Source organism: Gorilla gorilla, chromosome 11 (assembly GCF_029281585.2).
Source record: "Gorilla gorilla gorilla isolate KB3781 chromosome 11, NHGRI_mGorGor1-v2.1_pri, whole genome shotgun sequence".
Lineage (NCBI taxonomy): Eukaryota > Metazoa > Chordata > Mammalia > Primates > Hominidae > Gorilla > Gorilla gorilla.
This window is the reverse complement of record NC_073235.2, coordinates 15,039,183-15,051,044: the sequence shown is the minus strand read 5'-3', so window position 1 is coordinate 15,051,044 and position 11,862 is coordinate 15,039,183. Positions and strand designations below refer to the sequence as shown.

Here is an 11,862-nt window from a genome sequence, read left to right as displayed (position 1 = left end):
CCCCGTGTTGGAATTACGGTCATGAGCCACTGCATCTGGCCTCATCTGGCTTTTTTATCTTTATAGTGATCTTCACAGTGAGGCAGAAAGAACAGGGGTGTCGTCCTATATTTTACCAAAAGATGCTGCCATTCTGTAAATATACTATAGCAATACAGACTCCAAAATGAATGTTGACTGTCAGCAATAATGAGGGCAGAGATTTAGCAGCAGGTACGAAAGGAGATATGAGCTTGTTGCACTAGCGAGCAGGGCTGTGCTCTCAAGCAGAGGAAACGCTGGTCACTGGACCACAAGCCTGGTGAGCCCTTATCCCTGGGAATGGTTTTCTCTCAGACACATCCTTTAGGGCACTTCCGTATGCAGCAGATTTAGTGATCATGGAAAAGGTCAAGGAAAAGGAAGAGGAGGGAATGGAGGAGAGGCAGATTAGAGCAGCCTCTTGTTGACCTGTGTGTTCTTCCCTGGTAGACTGTCAGCCCTGTGAGGGCAGGCATCCTGTGTGGCATGTCACTAAGTCTGCAGTACAAGCTCACTGCTTGGCACATGGTAGCAAATGTTTAGAGGAAGGAGCAGGAAAGGATGGACGATGGATGCTTGCAAGGATGAAGTGATTGATGGACATCAGTGGCAAGATCCCTGGTTTAGGAAACCTTGCTTCTTAGTCGCAGTTCTGCCACTAATCAGCTATGTGACTTGAGCGCGTGGATAACAGCACACTTTTTTGCCTCACAGGGTTATCGTGAGAAGACAAAATAGCAGTGTCGAGTGCTTTGGAAAGCATACAGCATTATATTAATGAAAGTGGTGTCAGCTAAGGTGTAATTCTGACAAAAGCATTTTCTTTTGGCTTTATCAGTCATCCCTTTCAAGCCCTGATATCTTCGACTCCCCAAGTCCCGAAGAGGATAAGGAGGAACACATTTCACTTGCGCACAGAGGAGTGGATGCGTCAAAGAAAACTTCCAAGACTGTTACCATATCCCAAGTGAGTCACCAGCCATGGCGAGGGTGTCCCTGTCATTTCATGCATGTGCTAATGATGGGTTATAAACCAAACAAAGATACACAAACAGTGCAGGTGTTTGTCATTCTTCAGTGACAGCGATTCTGTTACTCATCAAAATCCCCAAGGCATGTTGCAGTCTCCGAAACTAGGCAGAATCCCTGAGATACAAGTTCAGTTGTTTATTTCCCATGTTGTTCTCTTGTGGTTTGATCTCCTCTTCATACCATCACACACACATTCACAAATACCTTCACACACTACCACCATCACCACAACCAGAACAATTTAAAAAGCCTTGAGGCGTCTAGAGAGAAGACATTAAATATATTAAATGCTGTGCCCTCTGCCCACAGATCTTGTCTTTTATGTTCAAAGCTGGTCACAAATTATAGTTGGAAGATCATAAATACAAATAACTAATGTGGTCTCTTAAAGAAAATTGATTTGGAGTCACATTCTGTGATAAATTTATAGTCTAAAAACACTTTAATTTTATTCCATGCCCAGAGAATAGTATAGATACTTTATTAGTTTATGAGAAACAAGGAAGACATTTAACTTTTAGCTACTGCATGTAACTTTTGAGGAGCATCTTGTGCAAATTCTCTTCCTATGAATACGAACCAAGATTTTAAAATTCCATTTTCTCCCACTAAGAAAACCAAGTCAATTGGAATTATTTTCTCTGAATATTAGCAACTTCTTTCTGTGTAAAAGCAGAAATCTATAGTCACTTGAAGCAGGAATAGCACAAAGAAATCAAAGGTTACCGTGGAATTTTCCTTCTCCATAGATTTAAGAATTTACATGTGTAGATTTTCTGAAAAATCTGATACAGTAAGCAAAACGTGATCCTATACAACAGATCAGTTGTAATTATTCAAAAACCGAAGCATTCTTTCTTTATAAAAGGATTCCATCTGCAGAAATTGCATTTAGACCCGTATTTTCTGGTGACCGTAGGTATAGTGTCATTTGACATCCCTGGGGTGTCTCTACAGTGACATCTACTGGTGGACAGTGGGTTTTCGTGGTTCTGATTTACACAGTATCCCATTAGCCTATTTCACTTCCCCGGAGTTGTCATGTTGTGCTCTTCAGTGCTTCTAGAAATTCCACTTGAAATAATTTGATCAGGGAGGGCGGTGGCCTATACTCTGTGAGGGCTTTAAAATTGCTCAGTAGCCAAAATGGGCCGGGAGAGCGTGTCATATAGGAAATGCCAAGAGAAGCATTGATTCAAGAAGTGTCTGGAAGTCAGTCAGTGCAAAGGCATTGGTGGGTCACAGGAGTATGGGAGGTCCGCAAGGATGCAGGATGGGCAACAGGAAAAGGCATAAGCCCAGGAATAGGTGACAAGCAAAGGAGAGGACAGGAGAGTGCGAATCTTCAGACTCAGGCAGCCACAGTCGCAGTGCTGGACTTGAGGGATCCAGTTGATAGGGAATTGATCCCCTGTTCTGCCAGTTATTACCTATGAGTCTTGGGGAACTACTCAGCCACTTCTCTAAGCCTCAGTTTTCTGCTTGGTAAAATGCTTGTGCCAACCGATCGTTGCTCAAATTGTCTAGCCGGTGTCCGGCATGTGATCATTGCTCCAGAAATGTCAGTTCCTCTTCCCTCTTACTCTGACTCCTACTAATGATAAAGCACAGGCTGGCGGAGCGCTATTCCTGGCAGCAGAGAGCACTTTTCCTCAATGGTAACTTGGCAGAAAAAAGGCGAGCAGAGAGGCTGGGAATGATGGCCCATCTGCTTTTGGCTTTCTCTGCCCAGTCTCTCCCTCTAGCACAGCCTGAATCCAGACTCTGCCTCCTCGCCATGCCAGCCAAGCCCCTTTTGGCTCCTGCGCTGGGGTAGCCTGCTGGGTACCTGCTTCTGGAGGGAGTCTCACGGCCGCGTTGCCAAGCTTCACCACCAGCCTCTACTTCTGCCCTGCTGCTCATCGCCCCCGCCTCCCAACATCCTGTCCCACTCTTTTCCCTCCTCGCCACCTGCCTCCCAGCTCCCTTGTTGGTGCCTTCTCCCCCAGGGGCCTACTGGGCATCCCTCTTCTCTCTCGCCTATGACTGTCCTTCTTCCTCGGCCCTCCTGGCCTCCTCAGGACACTTCTCCATCAGGCCTCCCCCGCCAGTCTCCTCCATCTTCAGCCTGGCCCTTCGCTGGCTCTTTCTCTCAGCGTATCGTGCGGCTTAGGGTCTTCCCAGTTCTGGAAAGTGAACAGAGCCCTTCCCTGATCCCACCTCCCCCTGAAGCTTCCGCATGAGCATGCTCCCTCTCTCCCGTCTTCCTGCCTTAACCAAGTTTCTGGAAAGAAAGTCCTAAACTTGCAGGCCACACCTTCACCTCCCATCCAGGTGCTCATCTGCCAGGAGCAGCTTTCTGTCTCCCTGGCTCCATCAAGTGGACTCCACCCAGTTTTCCTCTCAGCACCCTTCACCCACACATGCAACCACTTTGTTCCTTCTGGACTCTCCTCCAGGCCTGTCTTCTGCTTCATCCCCTCTTCCTCCCCTCTTTCCCAGTCACTAAGGGCTCCTAAAATCCAATGTGTCAAAAACGGAAATCATTATCTGATTCTTCAATCTGCTGTTTCTCCCATGAAAGGTACAATCTCGATGCCTGGTGTGTGCACCACACCCGTGGTCCCTGATCTGTCCTTCCTCCTCCACCCTCTGCATCCTGTCCAGGACCACATCTCCCTGCTCACAAGGCGTCTGTTCCATGAGGGCAGGGTCTCCATCCTCCTGGCCCACTCCTGCCCCCAGCACTGGGAACAATGCCTGGTGCTCTATGTCGGCTGTGCTTGCCTTCGCCACATCACTCAAAGTTGTCTTGTGTCTATCCTCCTAGCCACTGCCTGGGTCCAACCCTGACCGCTTCTAGCTTACGTTGTGTAAGACTCTCCCAGCAGTTCTCTCCAGCTCCAGATCTGCCAACCCTTCAGCCTTTCTGCAGCCAGCATGGTCCTCAGCACCGTGTGCCCTCCTCTCACCCTTTCCCCTAGCCGCTTGTACTTCCCAGCCTTAGCTCTGCCCCCAAGGCCCTCTCTTGCCCCCTTTGACGGTCTAGCAGTACTTCCCACCAATGCATTTTGCTCTGCGGTCTCTAGACCTTTGCCTGGCGTGTTTCCTCCCACTGCAGCTTCTTTCTCTAAGCGCCCCTCCTTTCCTCTGGCTACTTCTTGGTCCTCCTCCAAGACGGGACTGTCAGCACCTGCTTGCGATGCCTGCCCGTCTGGATGGCTGGCCCCTTTTCTGTGTTTCTGGGGCTCTGTATGCTCACCTCCCTCTGTGCAGTCGTCCCCCCATCTCAGTGCATTGGTCTGTCTGTCTGTCTGCGCCCCACTGGGTTCTGAGCTCCCTGGAGACCAGGAGAATGCCTATTAAGGCATGTCTTGTTCACTTCAGAGTTTGTGGTGCCTGGCAAGTAGTTGGGCATCTCAATGTGTATATTGAACCAGTCGGAAACTCTCTGTCCAGAAAGAAGGTCACATTTAAAATACATAGAAGGCAGCATGTGAGTAAGGGGGAAATGCCTGTACCAAGCAGGCCCTTGGTGGCTTGTGGATGAAGGAACAAGTGAATGGAGTGTGTGGAGAGAGGTGGGGACAGTGGTGTTAACGGAGAGTTTGACTAACCAGGACAAAGATGCAGCACACAAATCCCCGGCCCTGAACCCTCCCTGCCTTCCCTCGTCACAGGTGTCTGACAACAAAGCATCCCTGCCGCCCAAGCCAGGGACCATGGCAGCAGGTGGCGGTGGGCCAGCCCCTCTGTCCTCAGCGGCACCCTCCCCCCGTCATCCTCTTTGGGAACAGCTGGACACAGAGCCAACTCCCCGTCTCTGTTCGGCACGGAAGGAAAACCAAAGATGGAGCCTGCGGCCAGCAGCCAGGCGGCCGTGGAGGAGCTAAGGACACAGGTCCGCGAGCTGAGGAGCATCATCGAGACCATGAAGGACCAGCAGAAGTGAGTGCCTGGGGACTCTTGGGGGCTGTCACCCAGGTTGCTCTCTGCCAGGCCAGCACCTAGTTCTGAAAGCATGGATCCCAGCCTGCCTTGGAGGGCGGGCCTGGTCTCCCCGGTGATGGTGGCAGCAATGGTGGGAGTGCGTGTAGACCCCGAGAGTCTTAATTTATACCTAAATTTTGCTGCATGTTTTTGCTGGACTTACTGTGTGCAGGAAGGGCACGGGCTGGCCATGGGGCATAGAGGGATGAGTCCATTGCAGGGACTGATGCTCTCAGCAGGCTGCTAAGAAGAAAAGCATTTAAATCCCCCATAAAATACAGTATGTACATGAACCACTTCTTAAATAAGCTCAACAGCTAGCTTTTCCTCTTGCAACAGAAAAATGGCAATTTCTTCACTTAGCTGCCAGATGAAGCAGTTGGCCTGCATTGAGGTACAAGTAATGTATGAAGAAGATGTAGGGAATCTTGAAGCCCAAGATTTTACACTCAGTAAGATGTTCTCACCATGAGACTGCAGTGGGCGGGGCGGGGCAGTGGGGGTCTTTCCTCCTGCATGGCTGCACACACACTCTCGCCACATCTCTAATCCTCAAGGAGCACTTTGTTGAGGAGAAAGACCTGGACACAAAAATAAGTATCATACATCATTATCATCCAGGATGTGGTTTGCAATGACAAAGCCCATAGGAGGATTAGAAGTAGAGAATGGGCATGGTGGCTCATGCCTGTAATCTCAGCACTTTGGGAGGCCAAGGCAGGTGAATCACCTGAGGTCAGGAGTTTGAGACTAGTCTGGCCAACATGGCGAAACCCTGTCTCTACTAAAAATACAAAAAAATTAGTTGGGCGTGGTGGCGTGCACCTGTAATCCCAGCCACTTGGGAGGCTGAGGCAGGAGAATTGCTTGAACCCAGGAGGAGGAGGTTGCAGTGAGCCAAGATTGCGCCACTGCACTCCAGCATGGGTGACAGAGCGAGACTCCATCTAAAAAAAAAAAAAAAAGTAGGGAGGCACTGCTCTGAGTAAACTGAGGCTCGAGGAGTTTAGGGATCAGTTAGCTGTTTCTTGAGAGAATCAAGGGAGGCATCTCAAAGAGTTATTTCCCGGGTAGGATTTTGAACGATGATTTAGGATTGCCAAGAGCACACTACTCCAGCAGCGAAAACATCATGTTGATTCCTGGCCACACGGGGCAGCCTGGTGAGGTCAACACATCCCCAGGTGACTGGCCTCCTTGGATTGGAGGTGCCTGGGGTGATGAGAGGAGATGCAGCCAGAGACTTACAGCGATGAAGCCCTCTGCCAGTCTGGGGTCAGCAGAAGCCCTGTCACCTGCCTCCCTCTACGTGGCTTGAGGGCCCTAATGTGTTTTGTGGTCACTTTGGGGGGATAACTGGGTTAAGCAAACTTAAGTTCTTTTCTGAAGGGCTCTTCAGAACCTTCGCTTTGCATTGGGAGGATGGAGAGGATAGCATATGCAAGGTGTCCCACACCTGCTTAATCACAGAACCTTTTTTTTCCAGAGCATCCTAGGATGAGGGTTCCATGGAATTCGCTTTGAGTAATGTGGCTCTAAGCGGGTTCTGTTCCACTCAGGCTGGGAGGGAATTGAAGCCTCTTGGACTTACCCCAGCCTGGAAGAGATCCATCAGATTAATATACAGGACTGACAGATGGTACTTGAGAAGGAATCCTGGGGCCAGCCAGGCTACCTCTAACCCCTTAAAGTCCCCAGCTCCTATCTGGCTCTGGAGGTTACTCATTTGGGTACCCAAAGGCCCCATCCACGTCCAGGTGACCTGTGTCTCTTTCCTAGACAGGACATCCCAGAGGCCCCAGGATACCCCAGAGCATTGGTTCTTGCCTTCTGAACAGGACCATCATGGCATCAGACTGGCTTGAATTCAGGGCTTTAGCCGTTTGGACCCTCTGAGAGGTGCCTGCAACATCTGAAATGCCCTGTGCTTCCGGGCTGCCACACCATGTTTCTCCCCCACTGTGAAGCCTGCAAATAGTTGGTGGGAATTGTCTTTCCCCGGCCAACATCTCTTGAGTCAACACCCCACAGTGGCCTCTCTTCCAAAGCCTGCCTTTTGCTGCCTACGTCAGTCTGGCCTTCGTGCCCAGGGTCAGTGGGTCCCTACTAGTCTCTTGTATTAGTTCTTCATGTCAGTTTCCTGTTAGCCTTCAACTCAAGTCCACACCAGCTCTCCTTATCCCCAAATAAGCTGGTTCTCACCTCCCTGCTTTTCTCTGGCTTTTCTCTTTCAATTCCCCTGTGTTTCTTCCTCCTCATAGACTTACGCTCATTTTCATTTCACTAGTTCAAGACTTAGTGACTTTCTTTGGACTGCTTTCCCCAATTAACTCCCCACAGCTGGACTGCTTGAGGCTTTGCCTGCCAGTCTCCTGGGGTTGGAGCATTTGCTTGGAGTCTCACCTTCTTCCTTCCTAATCCCTAAGTAGTACCCACTGAGATATGGGTGCATGATGTGTGCTTAAATAAATACAGTAATGAATCACAACTGGTTCATATTCGTTGTGATATAAACCCAGTATGTTGACAGCAGAGCTGGGACACTGCCCCAGAGAATAGGGACCATCATCGTGCTCATCCGAAGTGAGAAAATGCAATATAACTTCCACCTTATTTTACTGTGGTGTCTCAGGCATCTTTGTTTCTTGATTTTCCAATCCAGTCTGTAAAAATATGCATGTAAAATGGAGGGTTGGATACCTGAAAATGGAGGACAGCTCTCTGCCCAGTGTTTGGATGGTTGCAGTGTCCTAAGTATAGAGCCCTAACTTTGTGGGATGGTTAGTGCTGTGCACTTCATTATTTTTCATGTTGGAAAGGGCATTAGGCCGTGGATCCTAAGTCATGCCAGTTTCTCTAAGACATGATTGCCATACCGTTACTCCAATTATTTTACCCCCAAGTTTTTGGGACTTACTGTGTAGGATTTTGTGAGAATCCATGAAAACATACCAGTAACCTTTCAGCAATTAAAAACCCTATTGAAAATAAAGGAAATAGGCCAGGTGCGGTGGCTTACGCCTGTAATCCTAGCACTTTGGGAGGCTGAGGTGGGCTGATCACCTGAGGTGAGGGGTTCGGGACCAGCCTGGCCAACATGGTGAAACCCCGTCTCTACTAAAAATACAAAAATGAGCCAGGCATGGTGGTGTGTGCCTGTAATCCCAGCTCCTCGCGAGGCTGAGGCAGGAGAATCGCTTGAACCCAGGAGGCGGAGGTTGCCGTGAGCCGAGATCACCCCACTGAACTCCAGCCTGGGCAACAGAGTGAGACTCCATCTCAAAAAATAATAATAATAAAAATAAATAAATAAATAAATAAAATAAAGGAAATATATATGGAGTGGTAAAAACATCTGCAATAAAAATTACAAGAAGAGCCAGGCTTAGTGGTTCATGTCTGTAATCCTAGCACTTTGAGAGGCCAAGGCAGGAGGATTGCTAGAGCCCAGGAGTTCAAGACCAGCCTGGGCAACATAGACCCCCATCTCTACAGAAATAATTTTAAAAATTGGCCTGGCATAGTGGTGTGCGCTTGTAGTCCTAGCTACTCAGGAGGCTGAGGCAGGAGGATCGCTTGAGTTTGGGAGGTTGAGGCTGCAGTGACCTGTGATTGTGCCACTGCACTTCAGCCTGAACAATAGAGCAAACCCTTGTCTCAAAAAAAAAAAAAAAATTATAATAAGTACATTTAAAGCCCAGTGATTTTGTAATAAAGGAATGGTTATGGGGAAGATGACAGAATATGAACCTGTCATATTCTGACAGGTTACGTGAAGTCTAGTAATTGGGCAAGTCAGGCCACCACGCTGGGCCTCAGTTTCCCCATCTTATCCTTTTGAGAGAAGTTTGGACTAAGGGATTTCAAAGATCACTTCCGCACCCACCAGTTGCTGGCTACATATTTTAGGGGCCCCAGAATAATGGTGAGCCTTACTGTCTGAAACAAATTTTAAGCAGTAACAATGCAAAGAAAATAATGATGTTTTGTCCACAGTTTCTTTGTAAAAAAGGATCAGATGGATTTTGTAGTGATAATAAGAGATTTCTGATCTCTGATGAAGGAAGTCTGGGATTTTGGTTAATTTCATTGCCATTTGCTTTTCAGACGAGAGATTAAACAGTTATTGTCTGAGTTGGATGAAGAGAAGAAAATCCGGCTTCGGTTGCAGGTGCGTCCCTTTGGGTTCTGCTGCCCGTGAGTCCTAGGCTCAGTGGGGCAGGACATTGTCAGGGCTTTTATTTCAAAAATAAATGATTGTCACCTCTCTGCAGATCTGGATACATTTCCTGTGACCATCTTCTTAGAATCGTATGGGCTTACTACATATCGTTTCCCCAGGAAGTCTTGGGGAAGGGAAACATTAGGAAATGTGCCCCAAATTGGGTTTCTCATTTGGAATTTATCTTTTTTTTTTTTTCTTTTTGAGACGGAGTCTCGCTCTGTGACCCAGGCTGGAGTGCACTGGCGCCATCTTGGCTCCCTGCAACCTCCGCCTCCCGGGTTCAAGCAATTCTCCTGCCTCAGACTCCCGATTAGCTGGGACTACAGGCATGTGCCACCACACCTGGCTAATTTTTTGTATTTTTAGTAGAGACGGGGTTTCACTGTGTTAGCCAGGATGGTCTCGATCTCCTGACCTCAGGTGATCCGCCTGCCTCAGCCTCCCAAAGTGCTGGGATTACAGGTGTGAGCCACCGCACCCAGCCTGGAATTTATCTTAAACATCTCTGTGAAAAGCCCCTCTCCCACCTCCATTTCCAAGAGGCCTCATTATATGTGGTCACTATGGCTCCAGGGGCCACAGCTGTCCACGTTCGGGGGCATTTGCTCTTGATTTCTCAGTGATGGCCATTTCTGTCCTGCCAGGGTGTTAGAGCTCTGTCCCCTGTAGCCTCTGATTCAACACTGCTGTTACCAAATGGCAGAGAATGCGTGGGAGTTCTGATTGACCGAAGGTAGACTTTTAGCTTTCATCCAGTTGGCGCCCTTGTGGTGATGGGGACCCATGCTGCTTAACAAAGGATAGGTAGCTGCTTGCCATCATTTTGGGGGTGCTGACAGACACCCCCTTGAGCCAACCACAGCTGCCTTCCAACACTGCCAGATGGCCCAGCCTGTTAGGACCGCCTGCTCTACCCTCTGGCTAAGAAACTGGAATTATTGCTGCTTTTGACAAACTTTGCAGCCTGGCAGCCTGAGAATCAAAATGTGCACCATTTCCTAGTGCCTCGTGTCTGTGTGCCTGTTCTGTGTTGATGTCACTTCTGGCATTGCTGTTGATTGTCTATTCAGATGTCATGTCACCTTTAAAATTGTCAGATTGATTGTTTTCTTTCAGTCGACCAGGTTGATAATCTTTCAGCTTCTATAAAACCAGCCAATTCATTATGACTTTGTTCCATTCTTATTTTTCTCTTTCTAGATGGAAGTGAACGACATAAAGAAAGCTCTACAATCAAAATGAATACTTGATCAATGAAATGTCACATTATTCATCCTGAGTCCGAGACTCAAATTTTCTGCCCCAGCCAAAATAATCTTGTGCCAAAAGATTAAAGGTTTGCCTCAAAATGTCCCTGTTTGAAAGATTAGCACAAAAGTCTTGATAGCACAACACAAATTCCATCCAAGAGGAGAATCTTCCCCAGGGTTTAGTCCTGGGGCTGGCACTCGTTGTGACTTACACAGAGCAAAATTGTGCTAAAGGCTTTTCTACTCTGAGATCTCAATGCGAAATGAAAACTCAGGCAGTTTAGTCCATAGTGGTACTATTTTGATGATATTTTCCATTAATAAAATGTAATTTCAGATTATTCGTTTACAAGCTTTATAATTTTATGATTTTTTAATCGTGTTTTGTCACAGACTTCCGTAGTGTTTGTACTACACGTAGTCAGAAGCGAGTGTCCTTTTCTTTTGCTTCAGGCTAAGAGCTGCCTCGCTCTTTGTCCCCCCATTAGGATTCTATTACATATGCAATTGTAGGTTCAACCTGTCCCTTTCCCTGCCAGCAAACCCCACCACCCTAAGAGAAATTTTAGCTTATATATGATGGTATATTTACAAAAAGAGAAAGAGAAAGTCTAGTATTTGCAATGATCTGTGCCTTCTTTTTACCACCCTCTTGATTGGAGCTTTTTGTGATGCAGCTACCATGATTCAAAAAAATTAAAAATTAAAAAAAAAATCTGCCACTTATCCAAGTCCACTAGAGGCCACTGTCTTCAAAGCTTCTCTCACCCTAGCCAAAGGTCCTAAGAGGAGACAGCTGTGAAGTTGGGCGTGCTGTGTGGTACCAGCTGTGACTTTTCTATTTCTCCTAGTTTTAGGTTGTTCATGAAACTAGAAATGTCATCCTGCTTGATTTTTCATCAGCCAAGTTAAACCCCTGCTTTCTGTCCTTTGCCCCTTTTGCGTGAACAGAATATGCATTATTAAAGCAAAAATAAATAAAAGTAAAATGCAAATGAAAACAAGGGAGGGAAAGTTGTATTATTTCCTGCACTGGGTTACCCGTGTGTGTTATTGTTTAAACTGTATTCACATAATGTCATTTGCCTTGCTCACTTGTAACCCCTTCCTCAGGTCCAAGAGAATGGGAGGAGGGTCATGTTGAAGTGTAGCCGTTGGAACTTTCTTGCATTTATGGAGTTGCTTTTTCTTTCCCAAGGAAACTGATGTTTGCCTGTCCGCTTTATCTTTGTAGTATATGAACAGTTCAGCCTTAGACTATGTAACTGTTTTCTCATCCTTAGCTGAAAATGAGGGGCCTACTGTATTGCGAGACTGTTCAGGGGTAGGGGTGGAGGGGGTGGTCCCTTAATGGCCCCTGAAGAT

General features: G+C 47.4%; 1 long non-coding RNA gene across 1 annotated transcript; it reads left to right on the top strand.

Annotated features, from left to right (window-relative positions):
• The first annotated feature begins 840 nt into the window (after positions 1-840).
• On the top strand, positions 841-11,501 carry LOC129531995 (uncharacterized). The gene is made up of 4 exons (XR_008677546.2): positions 841-988; positions 4,713-4,980; positions 9,130-9,193; positions 10,448-11,501. It is a non-coding gene; the product is annotated as an uncharacterized lncRNA (long non-coding RNA).
• Positions 11,502-11,862: the final 361 nt, after the last annotated feature.